A 21,752-nucleotide genomic window follows, 5' to 3' on the forward strand; every position below is an offset into this window, starting at 1 on the left:
TCTTCCTTTCCAAATAAGTGATGTGTTCTTTGCTTTTGTTTGTCCGTATTGTAGGAGTCCACTGATAGCAGAACGTTGTCTATTGTACTAAGAGAAAAGGAAAGTGGCTCAGCTGCACAGATCTCTTAACTGTCTTCTCTAAAAAGCATTTCATGTTCAAAAGAGCTCAAGGCATATGAAAGAAATTCTGTGCACAATGCGGGGTGCACTTATCTCCCGGAGTAGAAGGAGGTGATTAGGCCAGAGGACGGGCGACTTCTGCAAGTAATGGACTGCTACAGTGCTGTTTTTACCCTGCTTTTGTCTGGACATGTTTACAAAGCTAATAGTAATTTTTCAGAAGGCAACTTGTCAGAGGAAGAATAAAGAGTTGGAGGTTGAATTTGAGGCCTTTTGTATTTTTCTTTTTGAAACAGAAGTAAAGAATACATTGATTCTGAACCCCCTGGGAATGGCCTTGCCTGTGTCTTACTTAATTTCCTGTGCCTCTCTGTGGCTGGACTGAAATACTGTACATACATTCTGAGAATGTTATTCCTCATTTTTTGGCTAGTATTTTATTTCTTGGTATGTATTTATTTAGTTTTGTAGAAATTGGTATAGTTGCTATACCGTAAAATTTACCCTTTTACAAGTGTACAGTTTATGGGTGTTTCGTATGTTCATGCAGTTGTGGAGCTGTCACCAGTCTCTTATTCTAGGATGTTTTCTTCACGCCATGCGGAAACTTTATACCAGTTAGCAGTCACTTTTCTCATTCTTTTCATTTCATTTTGTCGTAGAAATGTTTTGTCTTTCATAGACACCTTTCTTTCATAGGGTGCCGTGAGAGTTCTTTGAACTTCTGCATAGAAATTTGTCTCATCCAATTTATGTCCTACCGTTAATTTGGGGATGTACTTTTCAGCACTGCCACAAACACCATGCTGACGGCAACTGTTACAATATATAAAGAAATGGTACATTAATCATAATCATTTTTCAAAGTTTAAGTGCACATGGATACCAGGTGGTTTGCATAAAACTTGAGTGTGGTAAAGATTTGACTCTGTGCGAGAGTTGGTCTGTGTTGTCAGAGTTTGGTGGACATCCGTTCTGGTCTATGTAGAAAGATTTGTATTTTTTTGTTTCTTAAACTAGTTTTTGAAAAAAAAAAAGTATAAAATGTGTTTATAGACTTAGGTGATTTCTAAAGAGCTAGAGCTTATTGTTTCTCAACTAATATGATTGACTATTTAAAAAGCTCAATTTAGATTTTAAAAAGCTTTTGACTCTGCTTTATTTCAAAAGTAATGTATACAAATTGAAAAAATTTTAAACATGTAGGGCTAGAAGATTTGTTAAGTTTAAAAAGAGCTCTTTGTCGTCCTACCTCTTACGTTATAGTTGAATATTTCAAGTATTTTTATGCTTAATCCTATGACCCACTTAACCTTTACTTGATTTTTAAGTATACTTCAGAAATGCTTATTTATTGAATTGTGTCATTCTGTAATTTAATACTGTTGACAGTAGATGGAAAGCTTTAAAATTTTACTTTTCGAAATGCTGATTGTTAAGAACAACTAGTGATCTTTCTAAAAAATTACTTGCACTTCTTCATGGACCAGTGGAACTTCTGAACGACTATGGAAATTCACATAATTCAGGAGTTGGGCCTGTTTATCATCAAAGAAGGCTCCCTGAGTCTAGAACCTTTAAAAACACCTCCTTCTTCAGAGCAGCTTTTGTAGGAAGGCTTCAGAACCAGATGACCTCCAAATGCACATATGCATCTTTTCAGGCATGTTACATTGTGGTAATGCTGCCTGGAGTTCAATTGTACTTGCATATTTTAAAAGTAAGTCTCAGGAAGAGAATGACTATTATCCTATACTGTGTGTAGAGATAAAATAATAGAAACACCAAAATTCTGTGGCTGAAAAAAATGTGTATTCACTACAAAAATAAGTAGTCACCATGTGTGCTTCTCTTGGCATGACAGACCTGTATTTTTCCTCTCTTGAATCCCAGTTTCCTATACTCTTGGAATTTCCCAACTTTAGAACTGTGTTGTAAGGAGTCAGGTATTTGGACTGAAGTAATATTTTACAGGTAGACAAGATGGTTCTAGTGGTTTTTGACTGTACCAAAAAAAAAAAAAAAAAAAAAAAGGCTTTGGAAGACAATCAGTCGAAAGTTAAGTTTTAAATCAGCGGTCTCCAGGAAGATAATATTGTAATTGACCTGCTACTTAAACAACTTGGATTCAGCTATTGCTTAAAACTAATAATGGTTTTAACATCTTTGAAAAATGTATAATGTTTTTATTCTGCTAGGTTACTTGTAGCAAGTTAATAATTTTAGAGTACTTAATAGTGCTATTGTTGCTTTTAAAGAACATACGTATCTATGCCTATATATCAGTATCTATATAGAGATACCCATATTCATATATGTTTCTGCTGTTTTTTTTCCTTGTGCATAGGATTGAATCTAGGCCTCCTGCATGCTAAGCACACATTCTACTGCTGAGTTCCATCCCACTTCTCCACTTAAAAAAAAAAGATTTAATACTATTCCCTTCTACCATATTGTTTCATTCACATATCGTGACATTTACTGAAGTTATATGGTTGTTGGATTGTGACTCAATACTGACAATGGATGGCAAAATTTTGTGCAAAGACAAGCAAACCGTTTTTTACTATATGAATAGTTAATTAGGAATAAGAGTATCTTGCAGAAAACATGAGAGTTTAAATGGATATTAGATAGCACCTGCTCTTGAAAGAGAAAATGCAAAAAAAAGCCACACTGTAAAATAAAATCAGGTTACTGCACTCTGTTTTCCCTGTAAAAGGAAAGGAATTTGTATGCTGCAAAGCTTACCTTTCAGCAACCCACAATGGTTTTAAAAAATATTTTTGTTTTTCTTTCCACATGCTCTCTTGCCCAAAGGCAAATTTATTTCCTTGTATAATCACCCTGTAAAACATTAATTTATCTTAGCAAGTTTTTATTATGTTCCTACTATATAGTAAGCGCTGAACTTTTTAATAGCTCAATGGGTAGTTGGTTGGTTGAAAGTAAAGTACTTCTTTTATTTAGCCCAGATAAACTTTACCAGCTGAAGAAAAGCTGTGTTGATCAACAAGCTAGAATTTGAAAGACAGATGTGATTGTTTGGGAAAGGGTGTGTGTGAAGAAACCACTCTGACCAGTATATCTAGCTCTGCGGTTCCCAGGATCGCTGGGGACTTTCTAAGCCCTTGACACAATTAGGAAGTTGTTCCTCATATTGGAAAACTAATACTGGGGAGTGTGTTTGTTTTACTCTGTACGTTTTCCTTTTCCTTTTCTAACAAGGATTTATAGTGTTTGTTTACTGTAGCACTCTTAACCTCTGTATGAGGAATTCAAAACCTGTGCTTAAATCACTATAATTGTGTTTAGTAGTCGAAGTGTCCACATTTTTATAGGAAAGAATTTTGAAAGTTTATTTCCTGGGTATAAGAAAATTATCAATTTTTCTAAGAAATTATGAAGGTAAATGTAATCTCCATAAGAATACCAACAAAACTGTATTCTTGTTTTCTGCAGATTCTAAACTTCAAATTTAAAAAGAACACTGTAAAAAAGCCAGGAACATTTTAGGTTTGAAAACATAAAAGTTACAGTAATTAAAATACCTGCTTTACCCATGTGTATAGCAGCATACTTTATCATAGCTAGATCTTAGAAACAGTGTGTGTGTCCATCAGCAGATGAATGGATAAAGTGTATTTCTACACAGTGGAGCATTACTCTGTCATAAAAAAGATAAAATAGGCATTTGTAGGCAAATGGATGCAACTTGAGAATATCATGTTAAGTGAAATAAGTCAGATACCCAAGCTTAAATATCAAGTGGCTTCTCTTTTATAAGAAACTCAAAAAAATATATATATAATTAAAGAACAAAGTAGAAGACACATAAATAGCAAGTAGGGAGAAGTCCACATAATTTCCCTTATTATCTATTCTGTTATTTCAAAAATACTTTAATATGTAAGTGTCTCAATTACTCTTCTCTTGTTCCTGAGACAAAGTACCCAGTGCCCAAAATTAAGGAGGGAAAGGTTTATTTACCTCACTGTTTGTGGAGGTTTCAGTCCATAGTTGGCTGGCTCCAGGGCAGAGTGGCACATGGCAGAGGGCAACAGTTCATGGCAGTGAAGAAGACAGCAAAAGCAACGAGAGCCAAAGGGAGGAGCCACAGAGGGGAGCAGCTTTTTTCCCTCCCTTACATTGAATGCAGACTACCCGCCCCAGGGCGAGTGTAGCACTCACATCCATAATTCCAACACTGAACCATGAATCAATCATAAACTCTAAAAGCCCGCCCCATGACTGCATGAGGCTTTGGGGGGGCATCCAGACATAAACCATAACAGTAAGCTAATTTGCTTAATTTATACTACTAATTTTCTCTTAGTTCATTGAAGAGAAAGTTTTATGGTTTTATGTGTTTCTTCTTTGTGAGAGTCTTTTTGTCTGTGACTTGTACTCTGAGTAACGTTTTTGCTGCTCTTTTAAGATTGTGATACACAGTGTATTAACTATTGTTATTCTCTAATTATTTTACAAAATTTTATTTCCTTTTTTCATAGAAGAAGAGAGCTTTTTATATTTTCATTATTAATATCTACTTGTATTACATTGAAATTTTTTTTTTTTTTCTCTGGTACCGGGAACCAAACTCACGACCTTGCGCTTGCCAGGCAGGCGCTTTGCCGCTGAGCTAAGTCCCCAGCCCCTTACACTGAAATTTTTAAAAAAAGCCAGCTTGCTTGTACTGGGTGCATGAAGAGAAATGAAATAGAAAAAAAAAATCCAGGAATAGATTCTATTTAAAAGAATATATTGTTCAAAACTACTGCAGTTGAAACAGTTGGAAAAAAGATGTGTTAGTCTGGTAAAGTGGGGGGAAAAAAACCCCTCACTTTCTACCTCACTTCTTGTTTTTGATTGATCAGAAGTTAAAATAATTCATTAGAGGCTGGGCGTGGTGGTGCACGCCTGTAATCCCATTACTTGAGTGGCTTAGGAGGAGGATCATTGCTGGTTCGAGACCAGCCTGGGCTACAAAGTGAGCTCAAGGCCAGCCTGAACTGCATAGGGAGGCCCTGTCTCAAAAAGACAAAAAAAAAAAAAAAAAATTCATTAGGATACTACATAAAACAGTGGGTGACCTTTATTGGTTCTAAATGTGAAAGTGCTTTCAAAGTTAAGTTCATTTCAAAGTTAAGACTCAAAATCTCAGAATAATAAAATAGAAAAAGGAAAAAAATGTGCTAAAAGTAAAAAAAATGAAAACAAATGACAAACTACAAAATATGTTAGCAGCTGTCTTGGTTACTTTTCTCATTGCTGGGACAGAACACCCAACACCCAAAGTTAAAGGAGGAAAGGTTTATTTGAGCTCACAGTGTGTAGAGGCTTCGGTCCACAGCTGGCTCTAAGGCAGGGTGGCATGGCAGAGGGGCATTGCAGAGAAACAGTTCATGGCAGGGCAGGTAGAAGGCAGCAGTGCAGCAAAGTATTGAAGTAGTGGTGAAGCCGCAGCAGGGAGGATGCCTGATGTTTTTCCGTCCCTTTATGTCCATCTGGACAGCCTGCCTTTTGCGTCGTGCCGCTCACTCAGGGTGAGCCTTCCCATTATCCACATCCTGAACGATGCTAAAATGACCAGTGGGCTAATTTAGTAGTCACATCCCCTTGATCCCGTCATTACACATTTAATCCCAGCATCACACACTCTAGATCCAGCCCCAAACTCCCACTGTGAGCACCTGAGGGTTTGGGGGGACATCTAGACACGAGCCATACAGCAGCACATATGACAGAGGGTGTGTTTTCTCTGTATGGATGAAACATTTACAAGTTGATCAGAAAACCATCAATACCACAATAGGAAAATAATCAACAGACATGAGGAAGTGTTCAAAAATTATTAATGAATAATTTCTTAAACTTTAAGATAAACTTACTGGAGTTCTAAACTTCATGTGGATCTTTTACATACGATATTAAACTTATTCATAGGAATTTTTTTAGTTATTTCTTTTACAAATGAGATCTTTTGTGGCATAATATTTTTTAGCTGTTTTTAAAAAAATATATACAGGAAAACTACTGTACTAACTCTGGCTGTTTGCAATAGTTTTTCCAGTTCCATAGGTTTTCTTATTATAGTTATATTAGCTATAAATAATGATAAATTTGTCTCTCGTTTTTATGTTTGTATCTCTTATTTTTTCCTCTCAATTTCATTGACTTACACTTCTATAAGTGTTAAAAATAGTGGTGATAATGCACATCCTTATTTTGTTTCAGTGTATAATAGGTCTGTTTCTAGAATTTTTATTTTTTTTGAGACAACGTCTCGCCTGTAATCCAGGCTGGTCTTGAACTCACTTTGTAGCACAGGCTGGCCTTGAACTTGCAGTGATCCTCTTGCCTTAGCTTTCTGAGTGCTGAGATCACAGGTGTGTGCCACTGCACCTAGCTATGTTTCTAGAATTTCATCTTAATTATGACATAGGCTTTGGCCTTTATATGTATATGTATTTTTTTATTACATTAAGAAACAATGTATATTATTTTGTTAAGAATTTTGATAATTAAAAATTATGTTGAATTTCATCAAATATGTTTTCGAATTTATAAACACTTTTCACCTTTCACCTGTTGGATAAACTACATTGATAGAGGTAATATCAAACTATCTTTGTCCTATTAGTGTGAGCTTTATGTGATGATGCATAACTACTGATAGATTTTGTTTATTAATATTTTCATCAGGTTTCTGCGTTGACATTTAGGTTAATACCAGTATGAACTGTATGACATTCCTAAATGGAATGAATCTTTTTATCTTTTTGAAACTATTTGTATCAGTGCTATTCTGTCATTACTAGAAGAATTTTAAATCTGTACTTTTATTTCCAAATATTTATTTATTTATTTATTTGAAATATCATCTGTTGTTTTTTTATTTTAAAGAGTAAAAGGATAACATAATAATGGGGGAACTTACCGAATTACAGAGTGGTAGGAAATTATCAGTGGTTATTGTTTTACACATTGTTATCTACAAGATAGTTTCTCAGGAAAACAAATAGACAATAGTGAGTTACAGATAAAAGAGGTAGATTATCAGTAGTTGTTGTACTATACTTTGGTATCTTCAAAGTGGCTTCTAAAGAAAATAAATAGAGCTATACATGAGTGACCAATTGAATAATCATTAACTATTCTCAATGGTTGTTGTAGGAAATACATAATAATAAACATACATCCATTTACGCAATAGCATAGAAACAATACAAACATTACAGACTTGTGGATAGATTAGTAGGAAAATATCAATGGCTGCTGTAATACATGGTCGTATCTTCAAAGTGGTTTCTCAGGAAGACAGAGATACGCAAGAAGGATCTAACAAGTAGTTACAGCCTAAGGGTTGTGAAAAATAGCGTATTACCTCCTCACCAGTGACTCCTGTCACTGAGGTGTGACGGCTGGAAGAAAGGCCAGGATTGAAAAGAAGGGCCGAGAGACTTGTACCTGTGTCTAGCAACAGGCTGTTTTCTTGTTCCTCCATAGTCATGATTACCCAGGGCTCCTCCATGGAGATGACAGTCTGGCCAGATATTCCCAAATATTTAAAAAAACATTGGAATTACCTATTTCTACAAAGATTTGGTAGAATTCAGCTGTGTAACTTTCTGTGTCTGGTGCTTTGTGAGACAGGTCTTTTACAACTTTTTAGTACCTGAACTATTATTAATTTATTTTGATGAAATTCATACTAATAGATGTTATAACATTATCTGACAGTTTTGTTTGAGTGTACATAATCATTTTTAACACTTAAAGTTTTACTAATATTTTTGTTCCTCTGCACTGCCTTAGAAATTAGGCATGTTTTTTATTTTTAGGTAGCGGGAATCGAACTCAGGACCTTGCGCTTGCCAGGCAGGCACTTGTGCCGCTGAGCTATATCCCTGGCTAGGCATGTTTTTTATAACTGTAGAGTATAAAGTGTTCTATCAGTAAATGTGTAGCACAGTTTTTTTACAGATAAGCTGTACGCACATATATAATAGGAGGAGATAAGTTGGGGAAGGCAAACTGGCCTGGCAGAAAAACAGCTAATCCAGAGTGCTGAGCAGCTTTTTGTGGGGGCTCTGCTCATGTCGAGGGTCACTTTGGGGAACACGGGCTTTGGAAGGCAGAGGACTGTGAGGGAGGCTGTGATGTTGTTGAAGTGCTCTGAAGATCAGATGCGTTACTGTCATGAAAACTTGCTGAGGGCTATGTTGCTCCACCTGCTTTGTGCATTTGGGTCTTCTTGGAGCTGGGACAGTGACAGAGCCAAGCTATAGGGAAATCACAGAAGAAGAGCAGAGGCTGCCATCTGGAGACCAGTCATATTGGGTCACTAAGTCAGTGTTTTTTTTTTCCCAAGCAGATTTTTTTGGTACATTTTACATATACATAATGATCACATTCATCATAGGGAATTTGTACCTATAGATGGTATATCTCGCTTCTTTTTTTCCATTTCCCTCCCCTCCCCTCAATCCCGGTTCCTGTCCTTATTTATGAAAGCTTTGTTTCCATTTTCTCTTCTTTTCTTGTCCCTTCCTTCCTGTCTTCTTCCCCTCTCCTTTGTTCCCCTTCCCGTTTGAACATTGTCATCCCATTTCTCAATGTCTGTTTTACATTTCAGTCCTTATTTACGCCTCTGGTTTCTCACACCCTAGAAACAGTGTGGTATTAGCACATATGTGTCTAATTTATTTCACTTAAGAGTATGGTTTCAAGGTGCATCCATTTACCTAGAAATGCCTTGAGCTTATCCTTCCTTATGGCGGGGTAGTACTCATTGTATTAAAAACCCACATCTTTATCCATTCACCAATTGATGGGCATTTGGGCTGTTTCCACAATGTGACTGTTACAGACTGTGTCACTATAAACATGGGTATGCATATGTCACTGTGGTATGATGCTATTAATTCTTTTGGAAGATTCTAAGAAGGGGAATAGCTGGGTCGAATGGAACCTCTAGTTCTAGTTTTTTGAGGAGTCTCAACACTGATCTCCAGAGTGGCTGCACCAGTCTACACTCCCACCAGCAGTGGAGGAGGGTTCCTTTTTCCCCACAGCCCCTCCGGCATTTGTTACTGGTTGATTTCTTGATGATAGTCATTCTTTCTGGGGTGAGATGGAATCTCAGTGTTGTTTTAATTTGCATCTCTCAAATTACCAGGGATGTTGAACAGTTTTTCATATATATATTTGCTGTTTGTACGTCTTCATCTGAGAAATGTGTATTCATCTCAGATGCCCATTTTTGGATTGAGTCTTTAAATTTGGGGGGGGTCTGATGTTTTTGAGTTCTTTATATATTCTAGATAATAATCCTTTGAGGAACAGCTGGAAAAATTCTTTTCTTACACTGTGGATTTCTCATTCTTCACTCTGGTGGTAGTTTCTCTTGCCGTGCAAAGGCTTTTAATAAGTTGAGATCCCAGTGGTTGATCCTTTGTGATAGTTCCTGTAAAATCAGGGTTTTGTTCATAAAGTCTTTGCCTTCAAGAGTTCTGCCTATTTTATCTTCCAGCAGATTTAATGTTTCTGTTTTAATATTTAGATTTCTGACCCATTTTGACTTTACTTTAGGGTTAGTGTTTACACTTACATGTGTGACAGTTTCCATATTTTCTCACTGATGTTTGTGTCACAGTGTGTATGTTTAACTTGGGAAGGAAATTGTTGAGGATTATGTTAGTTAGGTTTGCATTGATATAGTGTCATGGAGGATTCTAGGGCGTTTCTTCTAAGTCATCTTTTAGTTTCATCAGAAGTAAATATTTTGGCTAGTAGAGATAGTCAGAAGACCTTAGTCTTGTAAGTGGTCTTACTAGCTTACCGTGTTTTCATTTGCTGTGTCCAGCTTGACCAGCACAACCCTTATTTTCTTACACTTATATACGTGTAAATATAAACACTGACCCTAGTCTAAAATTGAAGTGGATCCGAGATCTAAATATTAAAACGGAAACATTAAATCTGCTGGAAGATAAAATACGCAGAACTCTTGAAGACAATGGTGTAGGCAAAGACTTTATGAACAAAACCCTGATCTTACAGGAACTATCACAAAAGTCACAACCAGTGTCACTGCACTTGGCATTGTAATTGACTCCAGTTGTCATGAGAGCATTTAAGGAAGAATGTCATAAAATGAATAATTATGTTTATAACTCAAAGTTGTGGCAAGCCGGGTGTGGTGAAGCATGCCTGTAATCCCACCACTCAGGAGGCTGAGGCAGGAGAATCTCAAGTTTGAGGTAGATTGGGGCACCTTAGTGAGACCTTAGTGAAAATAATGGTGTAGGGGTCTAGCTCAATAGTAGGGTATTACTTGCTTTGGCAGCACATATACCAAAATAGTAGGGCACCCCTCCTTATCCCCATCACCCAAAAAAGGAGTGGAAAGGGCATAGTTTTATTTAGTTAGATGTGAAGTTGTGTCACTTTTGCCATTGAGCTACTTACTAAATCTCTCTCAACTTCTAACTCATCTTTATAATAAATAGAGTTAATAAAAAGTATCTTGCAGAATTTTGTGAAGACTTAATGGGATAATGTATCCAACCTGGAGCTAATTAGGATTTAATAAATTTCTTAATGATTCCCAGTACCTCCCCCCAAATTTCTTAATGGGCTTCATTTTTTTTTTCTTAATAGCTTGCATTTTAGTCTTAACGCATCATTTTCTTTAAGTCTAGTCCCATGTCATTTATTTGTTCTCTTACTCAGAGGCTCCCCATTGAGTACTTGCCCTGTGTTAGGCACTGTCCTAGGGGCTGGGATTAGAATAACCTTCAAGACAGGCTGTGTCCCTGTGCTTATGAAATGTGCATTCTAGTAGATAGGTAAAAAGAGGTAAAAAACAAATTAAACTAGAAAATACCAAGTGATGATTAGAAAAGTTATTACCAAATAATAAATTTATACTGAACATTACTCAAATACAAATAAGAAGTATAGACTATGAAGGGTACTTCCTTAGATTGAGGCCTCTTTGACAAAGTGATGTTTTGTTGAGGCCTGAATAATAAGAAGGAGCTGGCTATTCTAGCTGTGTTAAGATGTGGAGGAGGAACATTTCAAGAAGAGGGACCAGCTAGCTCAGAGGTAGCAAAGAGTTTGTTCTAGAAAGAGAAGGATGGAGCTATGTATTTATTTTTGTTTGAAACGGGGTCTTACTACATAGTTCAGGCTGGCCTTGAACCCACTCTGGAGCCCAGGCTGGCCTCAGACTTGCAGTGGTCCTCCTGCCTCAGCCTCTCCAGTGCTGGGATTACAGGTGTAAGCCTCCACACCTAGCCAGTATGGAGCTATTTAAACAAGGGCCAGATTTTGAGTGATCTCATAGGCCAGCTTCAGGAGTTTGATGCAGTAAGTTTGGACTTTCTAAAGATGTAGGGGTACCTGTTAATTTATGACTGAAATATTGTGCTAATAATAGTCTAGTGTTGGTGGGTTCTTGGATAATATTCATAATACTAATAACCTTTGGGGTAGAACAAGAATGAAAGCCTTATTTTACATAATGAAGTGGATTAAAAATCAAGGTGAGGCCTAGTACACGTAAATACCTTTTACATTAGCTATTGAGAGCTGATTAAAATCATAGTGCATATAATTAACTTTTAATTATTTTTCTTAGTGCCATTTAATGTGATAATTCTTCTTTGGATGTTGTGACATCACAGGAAAAGTTATTACCAAATAATAAATTTATACTGAACATTACTCACATTTGATGGTAGCTTAGAATTAGTAGTATATTTTAAAAAATAAACTTAATTTTAGAAAAGTTTCAGATTTGTAGAGTGGTTGTAAAGAAGGTACAGAGAGTTCCCACTACACCCAGTTTTCCCTGTTATTAACGTTTTACATCAATATTATTTTGAGTCATTATTGAGAAATTATCATTATCTAAAGTCCGTCCATGCACTGCAATTCTGACTGAACTCCACGGTGTTAGGGCAGATTTCACAGGCTGAGCGCACAGTTTTCCAAAAGACTTTGCATTTGAGACACCAGCTGTAAACTCTGGGTTTCCCAGACCTCCGTGTTTCTGAACCTTGTGGTTCAACAGTTTGTAAAAATGACTAACAAAAAGTAGGAAAATGTTATAGTTATGATTACAGTTCTATATATATATGATACAGGTCAGGACCAGTCAATAAACAGACCACAAATGTGGACTTTTTAAGTCCGTAGGATGTTTCACTTTCCTGTTCCAGCACACTGATGCATCAGTACTGTTATGGTTTGTGTCTGGGTGTCCCCACAAAGCCTCATGCAGTCATGGGGCAGGCTTCTAGAGTTTGTGATTGATCATAGTCCAGTGCTGGGATTAATGATGTGAGTGCTACACCTGCCCTAGGGTGGGTAACCTGCTTAGAATATAAGAGACAGAAAAAAGCTTGTCCCTGTTGTCTCTCTTTTGCTGCTTTTGCTGTCTTTCACTGCCATGAACTGTTGCCCCCTGCCTTGGAGCCAGCTGATTATAGCCTGAAACCTCTACAAACTGTGAGCTAAATAAACCTTTCCTCCTTTAACTTTGGGCATTGGGTATTTTGTCTAAGCAACAAGAAAAGTAACTAAGACAGTTACTAATGAAGATAGTGTTTTGTAGAATGTCCCTCAATTTGAGTTTGTTTGATGTTTTTCTCAGGATTAGATTGAAGGGATAGTTTTTTAGGAGGACCACCAGAGAGGTAGAGACTGTTCTTATCCCGTAATATCACAAGTACAAAACCAATGTAACTTACGGCTATTGATGTTAAGTTGAAACATCTGGCTGAGGTAGTGTCTGTCAGGTTTCTCCACTGTGAAGTTACCCCCACTCTGTACCCTGTTTCATCCTGTCTCACTTAGATGGAAGTCATTATGCAGCTTGTGCTGAGGAGTGGGGAGTCATGCTGTCTCCTTGAGAATACAGTAAGGAGCGCTATTTTTTGATAGGGAGACAAAAAGATTTGAAATTAAGAATCTGTTATAAAAATGTGTGTCAAATATGTGACACATCAAATATGTGTCATTTTCAAGTATTAGAAAACTGGAATTGTAGAGCTGAATGGTCCTTCTTCAGATGAGCAAACTCAGAGGGGCCATAAGTTAGAGGCAGATAGACTTTGCTCTTTGGGAGGGGGACCTTGATAATTAGAGGGCCACATCTACATCTGTCAGTTTGTTTGTGACCCTTGGCATGTGAGGTAGCCTATTCTACTGCACTGAATGAAAAGCCACCTTCCCTCAGGCTTTTTTTTTTTTTTTTTGGTTTTTCTCCCATACCGGGAACCGAACTCACGACCTTGCGCTTGCCAGGCAGGCGCTTTGCCGCTGAGCTAAATCCCCAGCCCCCCCTCAGGCTTTTTAATGTGTCTTGGGATAGGAAATACGGCAAGCTTGGCTTCTTTCTTTGTAAAGTGGTGTGCATGCTGTTTAATTTCAGCTCAGCAAGGTAGTATACATGTTGATTTCTCCAAAATTCAATTATTCCATGGGCTGACATTTAGAAATTGAATTTTAACAGTTTTATTATTATTATTTTTATTAGGACAGATTAAGCTTTCAGCTTGTGAGAGAATTGTTTCAACATAACATGTATATGTAGGTTCTGTGGTCTGGGTTGTGAAATTATTTCTAGAACTACTTAGAGAAAAGATGGTCGCCATATTAACAGGTAGTGGTTGGAGAAAGTGAATTCTGAGTTGGCTTCAGCTCTTCTGTGACTGGAATCACCATCTCCAATTGCTGTTCTCCTGATGAAAATCCAGCTTCCAGATATATGCAAAAATATGAAATTTTAGATCAGAATACTGGCTGAAAAGCCATTGGTATGAGGGGAAACAGTGTTACTTGCTTTGTAGTTTGATTTGCATCTTTTTTTTTATTATTCTTTCAGATGCTCCAAGCAGCATCCAAGCATTATTTATAACATTTAAAAACTCTTGGCCCATTTTTTTTCATTATGAAGCGTGAAATTCTTAGTAGACTCACTAATTCAAATAATGCAGTCCTCTTGAGAGAAAGATTGTCTTCACTCTATGGAAAGGAGAAACCCAGGGAGTAATGGGGAAATGATCGGGTTTGAGGCAGTGGCTGAACCTAGATTATCCGGGGTTGGTGTGACTGGGTCTGTGTCTGAAGAAAATGAAAGCTGGTTCTCCAGCATCAGCAATTGAACCTTCAGCAAATCTGGAAAACAAGATGAAAAGCATTGGGTTACTTATTCTAAGTAACTCTAGACCAGGGTTTCTCAACCTTAACACTACTGGCATTTTGGGCGGGATAGTTCTTTGTTGTTGTAGGAGTTGTCCTATGCATCATAGGCAGTTTAGCAGCAACCCCTGGCCTCTACCACTGGGAGCAACCCCTTTCCCTTACAGCTGTGTCAAACAAAACTTCGTTTGGACACAGCCAAATATCCTGTGGATGGCACCGTTTCCCCTGGGTAAGGACCACTACTCTTGGGTTAGAGAAACAATCGGCATATCCCCTTCCCCACTTTTCGTGTTGAGATTTGAACCTAAGGCCTTGCTTGTTCATACTGGGCAGGTGCTCTATCACTGAGCCACATCCTCAGCACTTTTCAGTTTTTTAAAAATAATTTTGAGATATGGTCTGGCTAAGTTGCCCATGCTGGTCTTGAACTAGGATCTTCCTGCCTTGGCCTCCAAGTAGCTAGGATTACAGTGGGAGCCACCACACCTGGCTTTAGGCCCCAGTTTTGATGGTTATCTATAATTTAACATTACCATACATCACCACCAGCTTCATTTTCTCCAGTGTAAAAATGAGGGACTTCATATGCCCTTTTATCATGTTCCTACCTCTGGTTTAGAAGATAACACATTAATGAGTGACTTGACATAACAAATTTATTTTGAGATGATACGAAACAGTTTTAAAGTAGTCCAAAGCACGTTTATAAGTTAAGTGTATTTCCCAAGCTATCTTCAGTTACCGCTTAATTTTTTTCTTATTTATCTTTTTACTTTCGGGAAGGCTGCGAACTTTCCCTCCCATGTCGCTTTGTAAGCCTCACAGGACTCCCCTAGCAGTTTTTGTCTGCAGTTCTTCTGTCTGGAAGTGGCTTTGCTAACTAGTGCTCAGTCCTGGTAATTTCAATTAGTTACTTCCTCAGAGAAAAGCCTGGTATGACTGACCTCAGGGAATTTCAGATTCTGTGAATCTGGACTTGCAGTGGAGGAAGGGAATACTATACCTTCTTCCAAAGCAGGGTACCAACTGGCAACCGGGTCTTTCATCTTTCAGCTTTCTGCTCTAATGCAGAATGAGGAACACCCTGGCCTGGGATTATCTGAGGGTGTCAATTTCTTCTGCTTCCTTTGAACTTTTTATAGGTACATTTTACATATGCATTATATATATTTGGTTATGTCTGGACAAAAATATGTGATGGTTGCTTGCTCACTCCAGTGCTCTTATGTGCAAGCGAAATAAAGTGAAAGAAACCTGTAAGCATTTCTTGCCTCTATCATCTCCTTTTGGATTTCTTTAAATTTTTTTATTAGTACATGTTTGCAGTATATAATGGATATATTCATTGTGGAGAGTTGGTACATATACACATCGCATCTTAATCCTTTTTACTTCCCCTTTCCTGTTTCTTAGACCCCAGATCCCTTCCAATCAACAAAACGTCTTCCTCTCTGCTTCTGGTTGTCTTTTATTTTGCTCTTTGAATTATCTGTACTGTACTTTGGTTTTCCCATATAAGAGAAACCAAACAACATTTAACCTTCTGTGTCTGATTTATCTTGCTCAGCATTAAGAGTTTCGAAGTACATCCATTTTCCTGCAGGTAACTCAAATTTACCCTTCTCTGTGACTGTCCTTTTAGACCTCTGAATGAGATATTCTCCCTTTTATAGTTGGTACCTTCGGTCATCTCAAGGATGCAGAGGGACATAGTTCAGAGTTGGAAGGGTCTGCATGTCAGTTTGATTTGCACCTTTTACTAACTCAATGCTTCATCTGTAGAAAGGTACAACATTACCCAATTGACAGGATAAGAGTGTGGATCATCGGGTGGCCTTTAAATGATTCTGAATGGGGCCTGTGCCAGGGCCGAGGTGGGCTGGGCTGTGTCAGCGTGATACTGTGAGGTGCTGCTAGGTGAGACATTATGACATGTGAAAACCACAATGTTAAAAAACCAAACTTTTGTAAAAATACTGAGACTCATTCCATTGATCTTTCTAGAAAAAGGATCTCTAATTTCACTAATGAGAACTCTCCAAAAATAGTTAGTTGCGGGGCCCCCTTTCCCCGGGAAGCTGTGTGGCGGGGTGCGCCAGCCTTTGGGCCAGCCCCTAGCTGCTCAGGCACCCAGGAGGAGGGGCCCTGGTGCCCGGGAAGCTGCGTTTGGCACACCAGCTCTCAGGCCAGCCACCGCTGCATGGTCGAAGATTATCATGGCACAGAGAAGCAATGACACAGTTGGCCCGCCATGTGCTGGCTGCAGAGGCCCACCCGCGGATGTGCGTGAATTATCCTGACATGGAGAAAACCCTGGGAATACACAACGGGTCTCTCTTGCCCCTGCCGTTGAGAACCAGAAAAGTCCAGAGTCAGTGAATGAGCAGCTGCTGAACAAAGACTCGGAGAACATGAGAATACAGACTATGCCTAAAGACTCAGAGGTCTAGTTGACCGGGGTCACAAGCGCTGTTTGGAAGCTGGAAACCAGGAGGACCTTGCACAATACCTGGGGAGACCCCCCTCCCTGGAAGCCATTCTTCCCCTGACAGTACAGGCTGCGGTGGAGGAGTGTGTGGAGCTCCGGAGAGGTCTGCACCCAGATTCCTGCTGCTGTGCTGAGGTTTGGGGAGAGAACACTAACTGGTTGTGGGGTCCCAATGTGGTGGGAGGCTGGAGAGAAAAAGCTACAAAAAATGGCTTTCGCCCCAGATGGCTCACTTGAGATACTAGTAAGAATTGCCTCCTCAGTATTCTATAGCCAAGAGGAGGAGAAGGCCAAGGAGAGAAAACAAAGAGACCAAGAAAAGCAGCTGCTTTTGCTGCAGCACTAAGATAAACAGACCCTAAGTCTGATTCTTGGGGCCCAAAGAAGAACTTGACGACTACATTCATTTGCTACCACTGTTAAAAGGCAGGCCACCTCAAGAGGAACTGCCCTAAGAGGCCCCTTGGGCCATGTTCTGAATGCAGAGGAGACCACTGGAGATCGGTTTGCCCTCTGAAGCAGAGGCCCCAGAGCTCAGAGCCATCCTACAGTTAGTCTAACAGGAATGAGGGGGTCTGGGGCATACTCTGCCTTCTCCCTCTGGCCAGACTGTTATCTCCATGGAGGAGCCCTGGGTAATGATGACTATAGAGGAAAAAGAAAACAGCCTGTTGCTAGACACAGGTACAAGTCTCTCAATCCTTCTTTTCAATCCTGGCCTTCCTTCCACCTGTCACACCTCAGTGACAGGAGTCACTGGTGAGGAGGTAATATGCTATTTTTCACAACCCTTAGGCTATAACTACTTAGAAGATCTTTCTTGCGTATCTCTGTCTTCCTGAGAAACCACTTTGAAGATACCACCATGTATTACAGCAGCCATTGATATTTTCCTACTAATCTGTCCATAACTCTGTAATGTTTGTATTATTCCTATCCTATTTCATAAATGGATGCATGTTTATTATTATGTGTTTCCTATAAGAACCATTGAGAATAGTTAATGATTATTCAATTGGTCACTCATGTGTAGCTCTATTTTCTTTAGAAGCCACTTTGAAGATACCAATGTATAGTAAAACAACCATTGATAATAACCTACCACTTTTGTCTGTAACTCACTATTATTTGTCTGTTTGTTTCCTGAGAAACTATCTTGTAGATAACAATATGTAAAACAACAACCATTGATAATTTCCTACCACTTTGTCTGTAATTTGGTAAGTCCCCCTATTACTATGTTATCCTTCTTTTACTCTTTAAAATAAAATAAAATAAAAAAAACAGTTGCTTACAGAAATAGAAAAAAACCAGTCTTGTAAAACTGGGGGCTGAGACATAACAAATAAAATGAACTGGTTTGTGCAGGCTGCCTGCCTGAAAAATTACACCATGATAGTTGGACTTCTACAGTTAACTCCAGTGACTCTGGTTCTTCGCAGAGAGAAAGCCCATCATCAAAATACAGTGGGTTTTTCACTGAGGTTTCTCAGGACCCTGAAACAGTGGTCCCAGTTTTGTTCAGCAGAAATTTAAGATGGAATGTAGCTTTAACTTTTTGAAGAAAGAGAAGTATAAGTGAACTTATTTGGTGAGGATAGACGACCTTGGAATTGTGGTAGATTGCCTTCTCGTGCTCACCAGTAGTTTAAAGGAAGAAAAGCAATATATCTCATTTGGCTGCTGTGTAGATTTGTTGCCTCTAGTAAGTCATTACTTAAAAGCAAATTTAAAGAATGTGTCATAATTGGTTTAAACTGACTTCAATCAATAAAAAGGTGGTGGTCAGTACTATCATATAAAACAAAAATTATAAATGATGGAAATATTTAAATTTTAAAACAACAATTAAGTAGATTATGGGAACAGGAAAACCATCTTACTTTGGTTCCCAAATATACTGGTAATATAGCTAAGGAGGTGGATGCTCATTTATTGCAGTTGTATTGAGAGATTTCATCTAGTAAAAAATGTTCGGTCATTTAAAACATCCCCAGACTATTGATTTCCAACTCTGAACTGTAGAAGAAGTCAAAACTATGTTTTTCTTTTAAGAATCCACATAATGAAACCCTAACAGTCTGTTTCACATTGCAGTGGAAAAATATCCAAAAGGAGCAGCTTTAACTTCAATGAGATGAACGTGCACTATGACGATTGTTCACCTTTGCTGCATTTGAGACTTACGGTTGTTTGGTAACATGGTTTAAGAACTACTAGGATTTCATTTTTAGTGAAATCCTGCATTAGAATGTAATTTATGTGAATTTATGATTTGTTATAATTTATAATTATATTATGATGTTTTCACATAAAATATTATGTGAAAAAATAAGACAGGACTTGCTACTAGGAACCACAGAGACCAGTCATCAATTTTTTTTGTGTTTTATTTAAAAAAACCCTAAGTATGTGCAGCAGTTTTCCTGTGTTGAAGAGACTCTCAAAGTTTAAAACATCATAATAGATAATATTAAAATTTTTTTGTACACACTAAGATTCTGTATATGCAAAATGCCTTAATTATTAGTAAGCCAGTGTGTTCAGCTACCAGTATCTTGTTTTTAAAGAATTAAAACCAGCAATGCTTCTCACATGATAGAATCATTCCATGGAATGAATTCTACGTGGAATGCATTCATGTGGAATGTTTTTGTTAAAACATATTCCACACCATTTTTGAAATGTGAGAATATTGTTAATATCTCTGATCGTTTTGCCAGAATTTTCATGTCATGTGTGTATGTGTTATTGCTGTGTAAAGAAAAAGATGATTATGTATTTGTATGAATATTTAAGTGGAAATGTTCATGGAGTTGGCTAATTTATATTCACTTTTTTATATGTAGGTCTCTAATAGTTTTCATTTCTGTATCATTTAAATTTCATTTGAGTAAATTTACTAAATATTTCTTTTTAAAAAAAGTGTGAATTATCTGTTACTAGGTGCTTAATAGAAATTCAATGAAATATGTTTCCTGTCCTTCAGTTTCCCTGACTTTCTTACCCTTTAGCTATTAAAACCAGTTAATTCAAATACCATGGATTATCCAGAGGAGAAGAGGACTTCTTGTCTCCCACTGCTCTCTCACATTCTCACTGTCTACTCTTTCTAACCCTTTACATGCCACATACGTTTATGCCTCACAGTTTTGCACTTGCTGTTCCTTTTCCCGGGACTGTGTACCTCTGGATCTTCACATGGTATGTGCCTTCACTGCCTTCAGGTTTGTGTGTCACCTGCCAGAGAAGCTGTCTCTGACCACTGTATATGAACAGGACCTACCCTCTGTTAGTATTTCCCATTCCCTTTATTTTGCTGTATTTTTCTTTATGAATCTATTTGCTCATTAATCATTTGCGTAATATTTGTCTCATTCCATTGGTATATGAGCCTCATAAGGACTGGGACTTTTCGTTAACTACTGTATTCTTAGTGTCTAAGAGAGTACTTGGCCTGCATTTGGTATTCACTAAGTGTTTGTGTATTACATGAACAAAGGAATATTGTTTTCTAACCATGCTACATTTTCCTTGATGTTTTTCAAGAAAAAATGTGTACTGATTTAAAAAATAATTATTTCATCTCTTAATGGTTTCATCTCAATATTATTCATTTGAGAGGTGACCACTTTTAGTCTTCAGTGTTTTATATTAAAATATGGTTTCTTCTGAGGCTTTTTTCCTTCATACAGGTTTAATTTTAGAAAACATTTAATTGCATCATTAACATTCCTGTCTGTAGGTCACTGTTGTGTGGTGGATAGGGAAAACAGAGAGACCTGTGTTCTATTTATATCAATTCTTTGTGTCCTTGAGTAGATTTTCAAAACCTTTAGTGCTTCTTTTTAATGGAGAAGTTGAAAATACATGATAGTTAGAAGTAAATCTTCCTTCCTCCCTTCCTTCCTTCTGTACATTTTATTAATAGCCTAAAATGATACCCAGAATGTTTTGCAACCCTAAATGCCAGTTGGCTAGTGTTGGGGAAATGTTGAATATGTTTTATTTTTAATTTCTTTCTTCTCTGAAAGACTAGCATATAAATTAAAAACAGTCAGAGTTGTTGTTATGCCGTGTGTCTAGATGTCCCCCGAAAGCCTCATGCAGTCATAGGTGGGGTTTTTCAGAGGTGGCTGAGTCTAGTGTGTGATTGATTTATGGTGCAGTGCTAAAGGGTGCTAGGATTAAGGGTGGGTGCTTACTAAATCACTCCACTGATTGGTTTGGTATCACCCTAATCCTGGGAGCCTAGCTACAATATAAGGGACAGAAAGAAGTTTGTCATGTCCCTTGCTTGCTTTGCTACCTTCTTCCTGCCATGAACTCCTTCTCCTCTGCATTACCTGTCTGCCATACCACCCTGCCTTGGAGTTAGCCAATTATGGACTAAAACCTCTACCAACTGTGAGCCAAAATAAACCTTTCCTCCTTCAACTTTGGGTGTCAGGTATTTTGTCTCAGCAAAGAGAAAAGTAACTAAGACAGTTGTCATTTTTATGTTAGCAATTCTGATGATAATTACACATGCCAGCCAGGTGATTTATCATGTATCTCTTGTGTAAGATGCGATTTTATTTCTCCCCTATTTGGTTCTTCATCTCTGCTTTTGCAGCCACACTCCCTTGCATTGATAAAGTACTGAGGAAGTACTAAGAAATGGAAGGTGTGGTAGCCTTACAGTTCTTCATCTTTCTTATTTTTTTCAGGTGGGAAACAGTGGTTAACAGTTTAAACAATGCTTTAACAAACTTTGATATGATAGATTATTTTTAAAATTATGAACCAGTTCACATTAATATGTTTTTTTCAAATAACTGCATAAAGTTCTATTTTTTCATTACAGTATATAACATTTTCAAAGAGTTTGTGCTTTGCTATAGGTAAGCTTTCACAATTTAACCAAGTATATTACTCTGCCATG

General features: G+C 37.8%; 1 protein-coding gene and 1 pseudogene across 1 annotated transcript in view; both read left to right on the forward strand.

The window, feature by feature from the left end:
• Ppm1l (protein phosphatase, Mg2+/Mn2+ dependent, 1L) overlaps positions 1-21,752 on the forward strand; it is a gene marked incomplete in the record, with an annotated part of 282,271 nt that overhangs the window by 22,889 nt on the left and 237,630 nt on the right.
• On the forward strand, positions 16,573-18,778 carry LOC102017523 (annotated as a pseudogene).

Source organism: Chinchilla lanigera, unplaced genomic scaffold (assembly GCF_000276665.1).
Source record: "Chinchilla lanigera isolate Chin_1 unplaced genomic scaffold, ChiLan1.0 scaffold00047, whole genome shotgun sequence".
NCBI lineage: Eukaryota > Metazoa > Chordata > Mammalia > Rodentia > Chinchillidae > Chinchilla > Chinchilla lanigera.